Here is an 18,533-nt window from a genome sequence, read left to right as displayed (position 1 = left end):
TTTTCTAGGATCATGAACAGAGTGGATGGTTTCACCCTTTATTGGGAGGGGGCCTGCTGGAGGGATAGCCAGCTTGAGGGGGAAGATTTTGAGCTCACTCTGGGCTTAAGATGTCAGCGGGATTGGCAAGCGTAGTAGAACCTCAAATAGACAGTTTGGAGTGAGGGGGGAGGTCTGGGCTATTGGTGTATAAATGCTTTGGTTTTGACCCAATCTGGGCAGACGAATTTTCTAGAATTAAAAATACCACATGCAGACCTCCACCTACTTTTCTGCCCAGTTGAGTCTACAGTGATTCCAGTCTCCAAATGGATTTTGGAAGAGAGGAACCGACCCAACACTGGGGCAGGGGATGCAATAGAGGTGAAGAAAGACTGAGAGCCTTCTGAGCATCTCAAACAGACACTTGGGCAGAAGAGGGGCAGCTGCCCGCTGTTCTCCATGGAGCAGATCTTCTATTATCAAACCTGGGAAGCGGTCCTAAGTCAGAAATAAAGAGTCTTTCCTTATTCTATTCAGTAGGTCAGACTCCTTTTGTTTGCAATTCCACTGGGCTTACATTAAGTTGAAATTATCTCCAGTACTAGATTTTTCTGGTAGTATTGGTTTTATTTTCTTCTGTTATTGTGTCACATATTTTAAGGGGAGTTCAGAAAGCTAGGTCAGAGGTTACCAGACAGACATCATTTTTAACCAGTAGTCAAATTTCTTCTTTTCTTTTTTTTTAATTTTGATTAAAAATTTTTATTGATGTATAGTTGATTTACAATGTTATATTAATTTCTGCTGTACAGCAAAGTGACTCAGTTATACATATATATTTTTTCATATTCTTTTCCATTGTGGTTGATCACAGGATATTGAATATAGTTTCCTGTGCTATACAGTGGGACCTTGTTGTGTATCCATTTTATTTTCTGAGTAAACAAAATAATTTTGTATTTAGTTGATTCTCTACAACTGTTATCAGCACTATCTTGTTTAGGGCATATTCTTTTTTATTTCTTTAATTGAATGAAAGATTCTTTAAATTCTACAATGCTTTACAATTTTCAAAAATTTCACACACATGATTTCATATACTCCCATAATAACTCTTTTTCTCCCCCTACCCCTATATTGCTTCCCTCTCCTTGCTGGTAGTTTGTTCTCTATATCTATGAGTCTGCTTCTTATTTGTTTTATTCACTAGTTTGTTGTCTTTTCTAGATTCCACATATAAGAGATATCATACAGTATTTGTCTTTCTCTGTCTGACATATTTCATTTATCATAATGCCCTCCAAGTCCATTCGTGTTGCTGCAAACAGCAAAATTGTATTCCTTTTTTATGACTGAGTAGTATTCCATTGTGTGTGTGTGTGTGTGTGTGTGTGTGTGTATATATACCACATCTTCCTTATCCATTCATCTGTTGATGGACACTTAGGTTTCTTCTACACCTTGGCAATTGTAAATTATGCCACTATGAGTACGGGGGTGCATGTATTTTTCCAAATTAGGGCATATTCTTTTGAATCTAATCAGAAGTGTATGAAAATGATACTATGTTTTAACTAATTTCCCCCAATTTTTAAGAAAGAACATGAAAGATAATACCTAGAACTGAACAAACTCTTCAGTTTTTAAAATTTCTATTTTAATGGGTCAATGTTTAGCATGAATGAACATGTTCTGTTTTATCGCATTGGATAATTTAGGACCCAGAATAAAAAGTATAATAGTAATATAATGGATTATTATGTTTTCTTCAAATCAGGGAATTTAGTATTATATTTTAAAAACAAAGGTATTGGTATTTATAGAATATCAAAAGAATTCTATCTTACCTAAGGAATTATTATTATAACTATTATTATTATTTAGGTATTTTTTCTTTCCTATGTATCAAGAGTACTGAGTATAGCTTTCAACCTAATTCATAATTAGTGTCTAATTCAGTTGGCTGGGAGATTGCAAAAGATGGCATAGGCTGAAATGAATCAGGGTTTCCTGAACAAAAACACAGCAGACATAGTACTTTGTTTTCCTTGTTTCCCTGTACTCCTCATTTTATTAACTCCTGAAAAGAATATATAATTATAACATGTAAAGTATTTTGGGTCATCAACAGAACATAAGCACTATTTTGATGAAATGTCAGGTTAGTCTTTTAGTACAAACATAAAGCCATCTTATAGTTTAATTTGTTCATTTCCTTCCTTCCTTCCTTCCTTCCTTCCTTCCTTCCTTCCTTCCTTCCTTTCTTCCTCCTTCCTTCCTTTCTTCCTTCCTCCCTCCCTCCCTCCTAACCTCCCTCATTTCCTTCTTCCTTCCTATTAAGTTTATGGAGAATATATAGCTGTCTACAGCATGGTGTTGGCTTTAGAGGACTTAACTTCTGATGTTAAGAGATATACACGCACCTAATAGAACAGGATGAACCAAGAGATGGAGTGAGCTGGATGTGCCCTGAATGGAGAAGCACCCAAGCCCTACATTCTAAGTGGAAAAGCTGGATTATGGTTTTGGCAGTGCTGGGAGCAGGAGAGCTGGCCAGATGGAAAGGGCTCTTTAAAACCACCTTAGTGACTGGATCAAGTGATTTGCTAACAAGATTCCCAATTTGGTACTAAAAATGAGAATTTTTATGATTGAAAAATTTTATGAGTAAAATTAGAAGCCATTAAAAGCAACATTTAGATCCAAATGACTTCACTTAACTAAGGGCCAGAATGCCTTTGTGGTCACAGTTGCTAATGTGAATTGTACTCAGAGGTGGCTCTGGAGCCAGAACAGACCAGGGCCCAGTTGTGTCCTATATAAAAGCTGGTACCTCTAAGTGAACCAGCTGCTGTGCTCTGAACCTCCTAACATTTTGAGCTGTTTTCAAGGGTAGCTGCAAGTAGGGAGAATTCAGTCTTGGCAGTGGTTCACTCAACAGTATTATGGATTCAAGGTAAAAATATTGTCTGGGCACATATGCTTGGGAAACATTGAGTAAAACAAAGTTAAGCAACGTTTTCTACCACAGAACCTCTCTAAGATTTTTTAAATTAATTAATTAGTTAATTTATTGGCTGTATTGGGTCTTCGTTGCTATGCACAGGCTTCCTCTAGCTGTGGCGAGTGGGGGCTCCTCTTCATTGCAGTGCGAGGGCTTCTCATTGCAGTGGCTTCTCTTGTTGTGGAGCACGGGCTCTAGGCACACAGGCTTTAGTAGTTGTGGCATGCAGGCTTAGTAGTTGTGGCGCACAGGCTTAGTTGCTCTGTGGCATGTGGGATTGTCCCAGACCAGGGGTTGAACCCGTGTCCCCTGCATCGACAGGCAGATTCTTAACCACTGCGCCACCAGGGAAGTTCCCCTCTCTAAGATTTTAATACACTTATATGGATTGTGAACTTACAAGAATAGTTTCCAAGTTTATTTGTCCAGCGAACCCTTTTTCCTAGAGCATCTTCTAAGAGTGGTGTTCCGCAAATTGTGCTTTGGAAAACACTTTATTGGACTAATCTTTAACTATAGGCTATGGCTAGGGTAACCAGATAATTTATTATTATTATCCAAATATTATCCAAAGTGAGAGTCTTTGAGAATCGGCAGGGAGTTATTAGTTATTATGTTTGACAGTGAGCATAAACTGGGACTGCCTTGGGCAAACCAGGGTGTGTGATCCTCCTGGATCATAGCCAATAAGGCAATTGCAGTGGTAATTATTACCCTCTGGACATCACATCAGAAAAGCAACAGAACATAAATAAGTTGGGTCAATTCAGATCCTCTGAGAAGCAGGTCTCAGGATGAGCTTAGATATGCCAGAGATTTATTGGGTGACCCTCCAGGAAAGGATGAAGAGGGAGGGGGGAGGAGGAGGAGGAGGAGGAGGAGGAGGAGGAGGGGAGAGCTTCAGATTGTGATGCAGGTCTGATCCCTGTGAAAGGAGAGAGGAAAGAAGGGAAGGAGGGAGGGAGGAGGATTGGATAGGAAGAGCCTCAGATTGTAGCATAGTCCTGAGAAAGACCTGACCACACTGATGGGTCCCAAAGCAAAAGCTGCGTGTTGAGGAATCCCACCTCGGGCAGGAATGGGCTATCTCTGGTGCCCTTGCTGTGAGAACCACACACAGGAAGCTTGCCTTTGGCATGTGTACCATGCTGGGTCCCAAGGCTGGCAGCTAGATGCTCCCTTCAGTAGGTTCTCTTTTTTTTTTATATTTATTTATTGTCTTATTATTTTTTATTTTTGGCTGCATCAGGTCTTAGTTGCAGCATGCAGGGTCCTTTGCTGGGTGAGAGTGCTTCTCTCTAGTTGTGGTGCGTGCGGGCTTCAAAGTGCTTGGGCTCTGTAGTTGTGGCACATGGGCTCTCTAGTTGTGGCCTGTGTACTCAGTAGTTGTGGTGCATGGGCTTAGTTGCCCTGTGGCATGTGGGATCTTAGTTCTCCAACCAGGAATTGAACCTGCATCACCTGCACTGGAAGGTGGATTCTTGACCACTGGACCTCCAGGGAAGTCCCTCAGTAGGTTCTCTTGAAGGGGATCTGAAAGGCTCATCTCTGTGGCCACCACCCAGGTTAAGTTTCCAAAAATTGAGTATTGAGTTACCATTATATCCATTGCAGTCCTGTCATTTTGTCCAAGGACAGTGTCCAAAGACATTGGACCTTGGCCCAGGTCCCCACAGCCCCATAGAAGGGGCTGACGTTTCTTCATAGTTGGGAAATCTCTTCTCTATTGAAAGACCCCTATCCCAAATGGACATTCAGGGGAGGAGCTTTTAAATGATCCCAAAACATGAAATTCGTCGGGAGAACTATGTTTATGGGGTGGCGGGGGGGCGGGGGGGAGAAACGGGGTGGGGATTCCATCCTGGGCTTATCTGCAGCCTTGCTTCCAGTGAAATGATATTACAGTAGATGTGCTGTGTTGCAGCGGCAGCAGCACTGTCACAGCGCCGTGGTTTACGGGTACATGGATGATTCCTGTTCTCGGTAAATTCCAGCAGACAGAGGAGAAAACTTCAACAACTTTGATTTCAAGGCTGAAACCTTTCCTGGCCCTGACTTGGCTGTTGAAACATGGCTCTTGGAGAGTTCAGTGCACTCTCTGAGGCAACATGAATGCACTGTCGGAGGTGATGGCCTGCACAATAGAGAGCTCTGTTCTCCTCTGTGGCTGCTTCTGGGTGGAGGTGGATTTTGAGTCAACAGAGCAAAGTGGAGCACTTGTCTATGGCTGTATTCCAAAAACCCAAATTATCAATTGCCATTATGCCTCTGTGATTGTTAATTCTACATATCGACTTAGCTGGGCCATGGTACCCAGATACTTGGTCAAACTCCCGTCAGTTTGTTGCTGTGAAGGTATTTTTGTCTGTAACATTTAAATCAGTAGACTCTTAATAAAGCAGATGATCCTCTGTAATGTGGGTGGGCCTCATCCAGTCAGTCAAAGGCCTGAAGAGAAAGAAGACTGAGGTTTCCTGGGGAAGAGGGAATTCTGCCTCCAGGCTGCCTTTGTACTAAAGCTGCAATATCAACTGTTCCCTGGGTTTTTGGCCTGCTGGTCTACCTACCCTATAGAACTTGGACTTACCAGCTCCACAGTCATGTGAGACAGTCCCTTAAAGTAAATCTCTGTCTCTGTGTCTCTCTCAGTGCCCCACCCTGACACACACGCGCCCGCGCACACACACACACGCAGGCTATTGGTTCCATTTCTCTGCGGAACCCTGCTCATCACAGCCTCTTAACAGAGAAGAGTGTGTCATCTTAAATGGTGACTCTTTCAAATGGTTGGTGTTTTACTTTGAAAAGCGCCTTCTGCCCTCCCACCCGGTGTATCATCCTAAATGATAAGGAAAGCAGTAAGTAATAACAGTGGCAGTGGTGATGGCCATAGTGGAGAGATCGTAGTCAGAGCACCCTCGTGGCATCCTTACTACGTGCCCAGCGCTCTTCCAGGCACTGCCCAGGTATTAACACGTTGAGTTCACATTTAACAGCCCTGTGAAGTAAGCATGGCTGTTCCCATTTTACACATGAGAAAACTGAGACACAGAGAGGTTATGAAGCTTGCTCAAGGGCCACAGCTAGGAAGTGGCAGTGGAGAGTGCCAATCCTAGGGTCCTGCTCGAGAGTTGGCAGGCTGTGCCCCTGGGGTGCGGCTGCGCACGACACAGATCTGCTGCTTTTCAGTGGTTCCTGCTGGGCAGCTGCCAGGCTTCTCCACTCAGCTTGGTCTCTTGGTCCACACCCATCGAGGCCGGGAGCCCCAGGCCTGTTTGCTCCTCCCTACTTCTCCAGGGACCCAGGACAGAAGGAGCAGCACACACCTGCCCTGACTGGCTCCTCCTCTCCCCCACCCCTCACGGAAAGCTGTGCTTCTGTAATGATGAATAGATGTCACTGCACTTTTGTCCAAACCCATAGAATGTGAAACACCAACAGTGAAGCCTGATGTAAAGTATAAACCTTGCATGAAGCATCAGTGTAGGTTCTTTGATTGTAATAAACATACCACTGTGGTGGGGGATGGTGATGTTGGCGGGGGCTGTGGAGGAATGGACAGGGAGTATATGGGAGCTCTCTGTGCCTTTTTCTCACTTTTGCTGTGAAGCTAAAACTGCTGTAAAAAATCAAGTCTTAAAAAAAAAAAAAAAAGACGTATTGAAGCCCTAACCTCACAATGTGACCTTATTTGGAAATAGACTTATTGTAAATCAGTTAAATTGAGTTCACACTCAGGTGGGATGGGCCTCTAACCCAGTATGACTAGTGTTCTTGTAAGAGAGGCAAACACCTGAAAACAGAGGCGTGTACAGAGGGAGGATGGTGTGAAGACATTCTGAAGTCAGCCATGTGACTAGAGGGATGCAGCTACCAGCCACGGAACACGAAGGCCTGCCAGCAAACACTGGAAGCTGTTGGCAAGGAAGGACTCTCCCCAAAGCCATCAGAGAGCATGGCCCAACCCATGCCTTCATTTCAGACTTCTAGCCTCCAGACTATGAGAAAATAAGCTTTCTTTTAAGCCAAGAAAAAAGAAAAAAGAGAGAGTGAGAAGAAAGGAATGTTATACTTTGATTTCTAAACCTCAGGTTCTGAAACTTTCTGGGGGACCTCCAAATTTGTTCAGCTCTTTCTGGACCCTCTGAGTGGACCTTAAATTTGGACGATAGAAACTGCTTCTTCACGGAATAAAGAACTCCCAAGGGATGGGATGCTCAGAGATTGTTTGAAAGGGATCTAGGCTCTGCAACATGAGAGAGAAATGCATTTTATTTTATTTTATTTTGGTTTGTACATAAATACTTTTTTTGGTTTGTACATAAATACTTTAAAAAGTATTTAAGTATTTATGTACATAAATACTTAAAAAATTTTATTTTATATTGGCATATAGTTCATTAACAATGTTGTGTTACTTTCAGGCATACAGCAAAGTGATTACCATAGTAAATGAAGTAAGTCAGAAAGAGAAAAACAAATATCATGTGATATCACTTATATGTGGAATGGAAAACAAAAGGATACAAATGAACTTAAAAAACAGAAACAGACTTACAGACTTAGAGAAGGAACTTTTGGTTACTGAGAGGAAGGGTGGGAGGGAGGGATAGACTGGCAGTTTGGGATTGACACATACACATGGCTATAGTTAAAAGAGATAACCAACAAGGACCTAGTGCATAGCACTGGGAGCTCTGCTCAATATTCTGTAATAACCTAAATGGGAAAAGAGGCTGAAAAAGAAGAGATACATGAAAAATGCATCTTAAACAGGGATCTGAATCTTCTTGTGCCTGTGAACGTCTCAGAATGTTTTCAAATGAATTGAACACACAATATTACAAAGGACACCAATAATATTGTTACCAAACTATTAAATATGGCTACCAAACTGTTAAGAAAATAAATTGCAATTTAGTGATATAGGGGCTTTGTTACCAGCATCATACCTCCCACGATTTAGCAGTGAGTCTCGTAGCAGAATTGCAAGGTCATAACAAGGGTGAGTGATCTTTGGAAATCTCTGAGAACTGTTGTGGTGTGAAAATAGAGGATATAGCAACTGGTAACAGAGTCCTCCGTATTGCTAATACTATTGTTCATCGTTGCCAATATTTATACCTGACGAAAATGTTAGATCTCGGTTAAAAGAGGATGAAAATAAAGATGCAGTTTTTTTCCATACAAGTTTCATGAATGCCATGTTAAGAACCATTGTTTAAAAAGTTTCCAGATACTTCTTATCTAGGTAGAGACCAAACATTCACCATTTCTGGTGACTTTTATTATTTACCCTTGGAAGGGCTGGTTGAGTGACCTCTGTCTACTCAGATGGGCAGGGGCCTGATTGCTCTGCAGAAAGGATCATCCGGTGCCTTTTGTTGCTTGACAAAGTCTCTGCTCTAGAATTGGTTAGGTATTGGGGGGCAAAGAGGTGGAGAGAGAGGAACAACCTTACACAGGACTCAGAACTTCCAGGAAGCAAAGCAACTTCAGTCTCTTCCATTCTGCTTTTAAGGGTGATGTGGTTAAGAGCACAGGATCTGAGCCAGATTCTAGGTTCACATCCTGCCTCCCCTCGTTATTAGCTATGCTACCTTACTTCTCTGTGTCTCCGTGCTTTCATTAGAAAAATGGGGCAAAAATTAACATTTACTTCATAGCATCTCTATGAGGATTAAATGAACAAAGTGCTAAGAATAGACCCTAACTATTAATTATTATTATCGCTTCTGTTATTAAAGGACAATATATCAGCACCTCTTTGAGGACTGAGTGGGTGCTGACTGATGTCTGCTTGGCTTGCAAGGGTACCAAAGATTTCCAAGATGGAGCTCACATCAGGGAGAGGGTGTCTGGACTTGCGGCCACAGATTCCTCACAGCCTCCTTCAGTGGATGGGCAACCTTTGGACGAGGCTGCAAATCTCTCTTGCCTCTGCTAGCCCAGAGGGGCTTGGGGCACAGTGTCAGGGCACATGAATGCAAATAAGATAACCACATTCATAGGAACCCCATGGCGAAGTCCCATCAAGGGAAAGGGGTCTGTCTCATTTTAAGAAAACTTACAAATGTGGCTCACGTGTGGAATCATTTAAATAGTGATCATGGCACAAGACCTTTGAAAAACTCTAGTGGCAACAAAAGCAATAGTGATGAAGTAGGGACTGGTCAGATGCATAAATCTCTCTACCTGCTGTTTGAAAGCCAGACTAGACGTTTTAGAATGAAGAAACTTCCAGAATTCTTCCACAATTCCGGGCAAGTGGGTATTGGAGTGATTAACTTGAAAATCACAGAGGTATAACCTTATTTGTGCCTGAAGGTGGCAAGATAGTCATTCTACTGAAAATACTCTTTTGATGGATATTATGATCAATTCAGATTCTATGAGTTTATATAGACTTGGAAGTGATACCCAGATTGGGAAATAAAGGAGGAATCCAATCTAAGATTTAAAATATGCTTGAAACTTGTTTTACAGATAATTTTGTATTAGCCATTGTTTTGAAATACTGCAAACCATTTTCTAGTCCTTTGCAGCAGTACCAATAATCCAAAATTAATTCTACTTCTCCCCTGCAACTTCCGGAAACACATGCAGAAATTCAAACCATAATAGATGTTTTCCAAAGCATCAATGAGTCATATCAGAAGGGCAATAATCGGCAGAGGTAGGCTGAAAAAATGCATAGTCACTCATCTGATGGACTGTGCGTCTGACCACATTGAAGCTTGTCCTCCAAAGGACACCCTCACTTTCAACTTTATTTTAAAGCATGTGGAAGAAAGCTGTCTATTTTTGACTAGTCTATAAATTTCCAGCATCCTTTATGGAGCTTATATGTCTACACTGGTTAGCTGGTGATCAATGAATTTGCTTGTGCATTTCCCCCTGCAGGCTGTGTTCTGTTGCTCCACCAACAAGAGGGTGGCGTCACATAGTAGAAAAGATCGGTACGTGGAGAAGGAAGAGACAGGTTCTGCTTACTCTCCACCACTTCATGGCCATGTGATCTGGGAAAGCTACGTTACCCTCACTGGATAAAAGATGCTGTAGCTACTCAAAGTAGGAACTGGATCAGATAATCTTAGGGTCCTTCCAAAAAGGCTATTTCTGTACAGCTGTTAAAATTTTGTACTGTATTTTTGGGTACAATTATTGTCTTTTAAATTTTCTTCTGGTTTTTGAATATTATGCAATGAGCATTTATTGCTAATTAAAACTATTGAAAAGAATTTTCACTGTTAGTATTTTTGTTTTCCCACTTTAAGAATGATCGAAATGTTATCATTATATGCTTAAGAAATTTGGCTGACATAACTGTGGTCTCTGTATGTTGTTTTTAAATTGAATTGGAATTCAATTTGGAAGCGTGGTCTTCATCTTAAACCTTTAGCAACACTGTCAGCCTGTTGCTCTGAGGTAGAAAAGAGGAAATCGTCCCTGGTGTTGCAAAGGTCACTGAATACTCATTTTGGGTTAACACTGTGAGGATAAACTGAGGGGTCTCACATTCCTTGTTGGTTGTGAGACCATGGGCCAGTTTCTTAATCTGTCTTTATCACCATCTGTAATAAAGAGATTACAGATTAAATAATGACCACGTAGACACCTTGTAGAATAGCATCACTCTGTAAAGAGTAGGTATTTATTAGTATTTTGTAAGTTAACAAAAGGAAGCTAAAGTCTGCTCTTCAATATTTTTTTGTTTAAAAATATTTTTTGTCATTTTCCAATTACAGTGTCTGGCAATGAATTGCCAAACATAAGCTATTATATAATATGTAAAAAGTTTTGAATGGTCTTAAACTCATATCTCAATATCACCCTGTGTTTGTTTTTATATAATTATAAATAAATTTTACTTATGTGATAATAGCAAGACAGACATCTTCTAGGATAATTGAAAACACTTAATGGAAAAATGGAAAGAATTCCCTCTAAGAACAGGAACAAGACAAGGGTGTCCACTCTCACCATTATTATTCAATATAGTTTTGGAAGTTTTAGCCACAGCAATCAGAGAAGAAAATTAAATAAAAGGAATCCAAATTGGAAAAGAAAAAGTAAAATTGTCACTCTTTGCAGATGACTTGATATTATACATAGAAAACCCTAAAGATTCTACCAGAAAACTGCTAGCACTAATCGATGAATTTAGTAAAGTAGCAGGATATAAAATTAATGCACAGAAATCTCTTGCATTCCTATACACTAACAACGAAAAAGCAGAAAGAGAAATTAAGGAAACTCTCCCATTTACCATTGCAATGAAAAGAATAAAATACCTAGAAATAAACCTGCCTAAGGAGGCAAAAGACCTGTATGCAGAAAACTATAAGACACTGATGAAAGAAATCAAAGACAATACAAACAGATGGAGAGACATACCATGTTCTTGGATTGGAAGAATCAACATTGTGAAAATGACTATACTACCCAAAGCAATTTACAGATTCAATGCAATCCCTATCAAATTACCAGAGGCATTTTTCACAGAACCAGGACAAGAAATCTTACGATTTGTATAGAAACACAAAAGACCCTGAATAGCCAAAGCAATCTTGAGAAGGAAAGACGGAGTTGGTGGAATTAGGCTTCCTGACTTCAAACTATACTACAAGGCCACAGTGATCAAGACAGTATGGTACTGGCACAAAAATAGAAAGGAAGACCAATGCAATAGAATAGAAAACCCAGAAGTAAACCCATACACATATGGGCTTATCTTTGACAAAGCAGGCAAGAATATACAATGGAAAAAAGACAGCCTTCTCAATGAGTGGTGCTGGGAAAACTGGACAGCAACATGTCAAAGAATGAAATTAGAACACTTCCTAACACCATACACAAAAATAAACTCCAAATGGATTAAAGACCTACATGTAAGGCCAGACACTATAAAACTCCTAGAGGAAAAACATAGGCAGCACACTCTATGACATACATCAAAGCAAGATCCTTTTTGACCCACCTCCCAGAATCATGGAAATGAAATCAAGAATAAACAAATGGGACCTCATGAAACTTAAAAGCTTTTGCACAGCGAAAGAAACCATAAACAAGACAAGAAGACAACCCTCAGAATGGGAGAAAATACTTGACAATGAAGCAACGGACAAAGGATTAACCTCCAAAATATACAAGCAGCTCATGCAACTTAATACCAAAAAAGCAAATAACCCAATCCACAAATGGGCAGAAGACCTAAATAGACATTTCTCCAAAGAAGACATACAGATGGCCAACAAACACATGAAAAGATGCTCAACATCACTAATCATCAGAGAAATGCAAGTCAAAGCCACAATGAGGTATCACCTCACACCAATCAGAATGGCCATCATCAAAACATCTAGAAACAATAAATGTTGGAGAGGATGTGGGGAAAAGGGAACTCTCCTGCACTGTTGGTGGGAATGTAAGCTGGTATAGCCACTATGGAAACAGTTTGGAGGTTCCTTAAAAAACTACAAATAGAACTACCATATGACCCAGTAATTCCACTCCTGGGCATATACCCAGAGAAAACCATAATCCAAAAAGAAACATGTACCATAATGTTCATTGCAGCACTGTTTACAATAGCCAGGACATGGAAGCAACCTAAATGCCATCAACAGATGAATGGGTAAAGAAGATGTGGCATATATATACAATGGAATATTACTCAGCTATAAAAAGGGATGAGATGGAGCTATATGTAATGAGGTGATGGACCTAGAGTCTGTCATACAGAGCGAAGTAAGCCAGAAAGAGAAAAACGAATACCATATGCTAACTCATATATGTGGAATCTAAAAAAAAAAGGTGCTGATGAACCCCATGACAGGGCAAGAATAAGGATGCAGATGCAGAGAATAGACTGGAGGACACGGGGTTGGGGGTGGGGTGGACGAAGGGGAATCTGGATTGAAGTGAGAGAGTAGCATAGACATATTTACACTATCAACTGTAAAATAGATAGCTAGTGGGAAGTTGCTGTATAACAAAGGGAGATCAGCTCGATGATGGGTGATGCCTTAGAGGGACAGGGAGGGTGGAAGGGAGTCGTGGGAGGGAGGGGATATGGGGATATATGTATAAATACAGCTAATTCATTTTGGTGTACCTCAAAAGCTGGTACAAGAGTGTAAAGCAATTATATTCCAATAAAGAGTTTTTAAAAAAAGAGTGTAAAGCAATTATATTCCAATAAAGAGCTTAAAAAAAAAAAAAAGAAAACACTTAATGGACATATGACTGACTGTCCTATTCCTTTGAATAGAAATGTTGTAATTTACTTAACCGGCTCCATTGTTGAATATTCTGTTTCCAGATTGTTACTATTATAAATATTATTTTGATGAATATTTTTATTGAGGTATAATTGACATTAATTTCAGGTGTACAGTGTAATGATTCAATATTTGTATGTATTGTGAAATGATTACCACGGTAAGTCTAGTTCACATCTATCACTATACATAGTCACAGAAGTTTATTTTCTTGTGATAAGAACTTAATATCCTCGCTGAGCAACTTTTCAATATACAGTATTATTAACTATAGTCACCATGCTGTACATTACATCCCCATGATTTATTTTATAACTTGAGACTTATACCTTTTAACTATGAGCTGAGTTTTTTTATTTGTTGTTTTTTTTAGATTCTACATATAAGTAGGATTATATGGTATTTGTCTTTTTCTGTCTGACTTATTTCACTTAGCTTATTGCCCTCAAGATCCATCCACATTGTCTGCAGATGGCAAAATAGCAAGATTTCCTTCTTTTATATGGCTGCATAACATTATTACATATATATACATACTAAATTTTCTTCATCTGTTGATGGACACTTAGGTTGCTTCCATATCTTGGCAAATGTAAATAATGCTGCAGTGAACATGTGGATGCGTTTGTCTTTTTGAGGTAATGTTTTTTGTTTTCTCTGGATAAATACCCAGAAGTGGAATTGCTAGATCATATGGTAGTTCTCTTTTTAATTTTTTGAGGAACCTCCATATTGCTTTCCATAGTGACTGCCCCCAATTTATATTCCCAACAAGAGCACACAAAGGTTTCCTTTTCTCTACGTCTCCAACACTTGTTATTTCTTGTCTTTTTTATGATAACCATTCTAACAGGTGTGAAGTAATATCTCATTGTGGTTTTGATTTGCATTTCCCTGATGATTAGTAATGTTGAACATCTTTTCGCACAGCTGGTGACCATTTGTATGTCTTCTTTGGGAAAATGTCTATTCAGATCCTCTGCCCATTTTTTAATCGATTGTTTTTTTTTGCTATTAAGTTGTATGAGTTCCTTATATATATTATTTTTAATTTTATTTATTTATTTATTATTTTTTTGGGGGTACACCAAGTTCAATCAGCTGTTTTTATACACATATCCCCATATTCCCTCCCTTCCTTGACTCCCCCCGCCTCGAGTCCCCCCCACCCTCCCCGCCCCAGTCCTCCAAGGCATCTTCCATCCTCGAGTTGGACTCCCTTTGTTCTATAACAACTTCCCACTGACTATCTATCCTACAGTTGGTAGTATACATATGTCTGTGCTACTCTCTCGCCTCCTCTCAGCTTCCCCTTCACCCCCCGCCCCCTCCCAAACCTCAAGTTCTCCAGTCCATTCTCTGTATCTGCTTCCCTGTTCTTGTCACTGAGTTCATCAGTACCATTTTTAGATTCCGTATATGTGAGTTAGCATACAATATTTGTCTTTCTCTTTCTGACTTACTTCACTCTGTATGACAGACTGTAGTTCTATCCACCACATAACATATAGATCCATCTCATCCCTTTTTATAGCTGAGTAATATTCCATTGTATGTATATGCCACATCTTCTGTATCCATTCATTTGTTGATGGGCATTTAGGTTGCTTCCATGTCCTGGCTATTGTAAATAGTGCTGCAATAAACATGATGGTTACAAGTTTCTTTTGGGATTATGGTTTTCTTTGGGTATATGCCCAGTAATGGGATTACTGGATCATATGGTAGTTCTATTTGTAGTTTTTTAAGGAACCTCCAAATTGTTTTCCATAGTGGCTGTACCAACTTACATTCCCACCAACAGTGCAGGAGAGTTCCCTTTTCTCCACATCCTCTCCAACATTTGTTGTTTCCAGATTTTGTGAAGATGGCCATTCTGATTGGTGTGAGGTGATACCTCATTGTGGCTTTGACTTGCATTTCTCTGATGATTAGTGATGTGGAGCATCTTTTCATGTGTTTGTTGGCCATCTGTATGTCTTCTTTGGAGAAATGTCTATTTAGGTCTTCTGCCCATTTGTGGATTGGGTTATTTGCTGTTTTGGTATTAAGCTGCATGAGCTGCTTGTATATTTTGGAGGTTAATCCTTTGTCTGTTGTTTCATAGGCAATTTTTTTTTCCCATTCTGAGGGTTGCCTTTTAGTCTTGTTTATGGTTTCTTTTGCTGTGCAAAAGCTTTTAAGTTTCATGAGGTCCCATTTGTTTATTCTTGATTTCATTTCCATGATTCTGGGAGGTGGGTCAAAAAGGATCTTGCTTTGATGTATGTCATAGAGTGTGCTGCCTATGTTTTTCCTCTAGGAGTTTTATAGTGTCTGGCCTTACATGTAGGTCTTTAATCCATTTGGAGTTTATTTTTGTGTATGGTGTTAGGAAGTGTTCTAATTTCATTCTTTGACATGTTGCTGTCCAGTTTTCCCAGCACCACTTATTGAAGAGGCTGTCTTTTTTCCATTGTATATTCGTGCCTCCTTTGTCAAAGATAAGGTGCCCATATGTGTTTGGGCTTACTTCTGAGTTCTCTATTCTATTGCATTGGTCTTCCTTTCTATTTTTGTGCCAGTACCATACTGTCTTGATCACTGTGGCCTTGTAGTATAGTTTGAAGTCAGGAAGCCTGATTCCACCAACTCCATTTTTCCTTCTCAAGATTGCTTTGGCTATTCGGGGTCTTTTGCGTTTCCATACAAATTGTAAGATTTCTTGCTCTAGTTCTGTGAAAAATGCCATTGGTAATTTGATCAGGATTGCATTGAATCTGTAAATTGCTTTGCGTAGTACAGTCATTTTCACGATGTTGATTCTTCCAATCCAAGAGCATGGTATGTCCCTCCATCTGTTTGTGTCGTCTTTGATTTCTTTCATCAATGTCTTAAAGTTTTCTGCATACAGATCTTTTGCCTCCTTAGGCAGGTTTATTCCTAGGCATTTTATTCTTTTCATTGCAATGGTGAATGGGAGAGTTTCCTTAATTTCTCTTTCTGCTTTTTCGTTGTTAGTGTATAGGAATGCAAGAGATTTCTGTGCATTAATTTTGTATCCTGCTACTTTACTAAACTCATCAATTAGTGCTAGCAGTTTTCTGGTAGAGTCTTTAGGGTTTTCTATATATAATATCATGTCATCTGCAAAGAGTGACAATTTTACTTTTTCTTTTCCAATTTGGATTCCTTTTATTTAATTTTCTTCTCTGATTGCTGTGGCTAAAACTTCCAAAACTATGCTGAATAATAATGGTGAGAGTGGACACCCTTGTCTTGTTCCTGTTCTTAGAGGGAATTCTTCCAGTTTTTCCCCATTGAGAACGCTGTTGGCTTTTGGTTTTTCATATATGGCTTTTATTATGTTGAGGTAATTTCCTTCTATGCCCATTTTCTGGAGAGCTTTTATCATAAATGGATGTTGAACTTTGTCAAAAGCTTTTTCTGCATCTATTGAGATGATCATATGGATTTTATCCTTCAATTTGTTGATATGATGTATCACATTGATTGATTTGCGTATATTGAAGAATCCTTGCATCCCAGGGATAAACCCCACTTGATCATGGTGTATGATTTTTTTAATGTGCTGTTGCAGTCTGTTAGCTAGTATTTTGTTGAGGATTTTTGCATCTATATTCATCAGTGATATTGGTCTGTAGTTTTCTTTTTTTGTGACATCTTTGCCTGGTTTTGGTATCAGGGTGATGGTAGCCTCATAGAATGAGTTTGGGAGTGTTCCGCCTTCTGCAATGTTTTGGAAGAGTTTGAGAAGGATAGGTGTTAGCTCTTCTCGAAATGTTTGATAGAATTCGCCCGTGAACCCATCTGGTCCTGGGCTTTTGTGTGTTGGGAGATTTTTAATCACTGCCTGAATTTCCGTGCTTGTGATTGGTCTGTTCATGGTTTCTATTTCTTCCTGGTTCAGTCTTGGAAGATTGTATTTTTCTAAGAATGTATCCATTTCTTCCAGGTTATCCAATTGATTGGCATATAGTTGCTTGTAGTAGTCTCTCATGATGTTTTGTATTTCTGAGGTGTCCGTTGTGACTTCTCCTTTTTCATTTCTAATTCTGTTGATTTGCATCTTCTCCCTTTTTTTCTTGATGAGTCTGGCTAAAGGTTTATCAATTTTGTTAATCTTCTCAAAGAACCAGCTTTTAGTTTTATTTATTTTTGCTATGGTTTCCTTCCTTTCTTTTTCATTTATTTCTGCTCTGATCTTTATGATTTCTTTCCTTCTGCTCACTTTGGGGTTTCTTTGTTCTTCTTTCTCTAGTTGTTTTAGGTGTAAGGTTAGGTTGTTTATTCAATAATTTTCTTGTTTCTTAAGGTAGGAGTGTATTGCTATAAACTTCCCTCTTAGAACTGCTTTTGCTGCGTCCCATAGGTTTTGGGTTGTTGTGTTTTCGTTGTCATTTGTTTCTAGATATTTTTTGATTTCCTCTTTGATTTCTGTAGTGATTCCTTGGTTGTTTAAGAGTGAATTGTTTAGCCTCCATGTGTTTGTATTTTTTGCAGTTTTTTTCCTGTAATTGATATCTAGTCTCATGGCATTGTGGTCTGAGAAGATGCTTGATATGATTTCAATTTTCTTGAATTTGCTGAGATTTGATTTGTGCCCCAAGATGTGATCTATTCTGGAAAATGTTCCGTGTGCACTTGAGAAGAAAGTGTAGTCTGTCGTTTTTGGATGGAATGTCCTATAAATATCAATTAAATTGAGATGGTCTAATGTGTCATTTAAAGCTTGTGTCCTTATTTATTTTCTGTTTGGATGATCTGTCCATTGATGTAAGTGGGATGTTCAAGTCTCCCACTATTATTGTGTTACTGTCGATGTACCCTTTTATAGCTGTTAGCATTTGCCTTATGTATTGAGGTGCTCCTATATTGGGGGCATAGATATTTACCATTGTGATATGTTCTTCTTGAATGGATCCCTTGATCATTATGTAGTGTCCTTCCTTGTCTCTTTTAATAGTCATTACTTTCAAGTCTAATTTGTCTGATATGAGTATTGCTACTCCAGCTTTCTTTTGACTTCCATTTGCATGGAATATCTTTTTCCATCCCTTTCCTTTCAGTCTATATGTGTCCCTTGGTCTGAAGTGGGTTTCTTGTAGGCAGCATATAGAAGGGTCTTGTTTTTGTATCCATTCAGCCAGTCTGTGTCTTTTGGTTGGAGCATTTAATGCATTTACATTTAAGGTGATTATTGACATGTGTGTTCCAATGACCATTTTCTGAATTGTTTTGGGTTTGTATTTGTAGGTGTTTTC

Source organism: Hippopotamus amphibius, chromosome 4, assembly GCF_030028045.1.
Source record: "Hippopotamus amphibius kiboko isolate mHipAmp2 chromosome 4, mHipAmp2.hap2, whole genome shotgun sequence".
Lineage (NCBI taxonomy): Eukaryota > Metazoa > Chordata > Mammalia > Artiodactyla > Hippopotamidae > Hippopotamus > Hippopotamus amphibius.
This window is presented reverse-complemented; position numbering follows the sequence as displayed.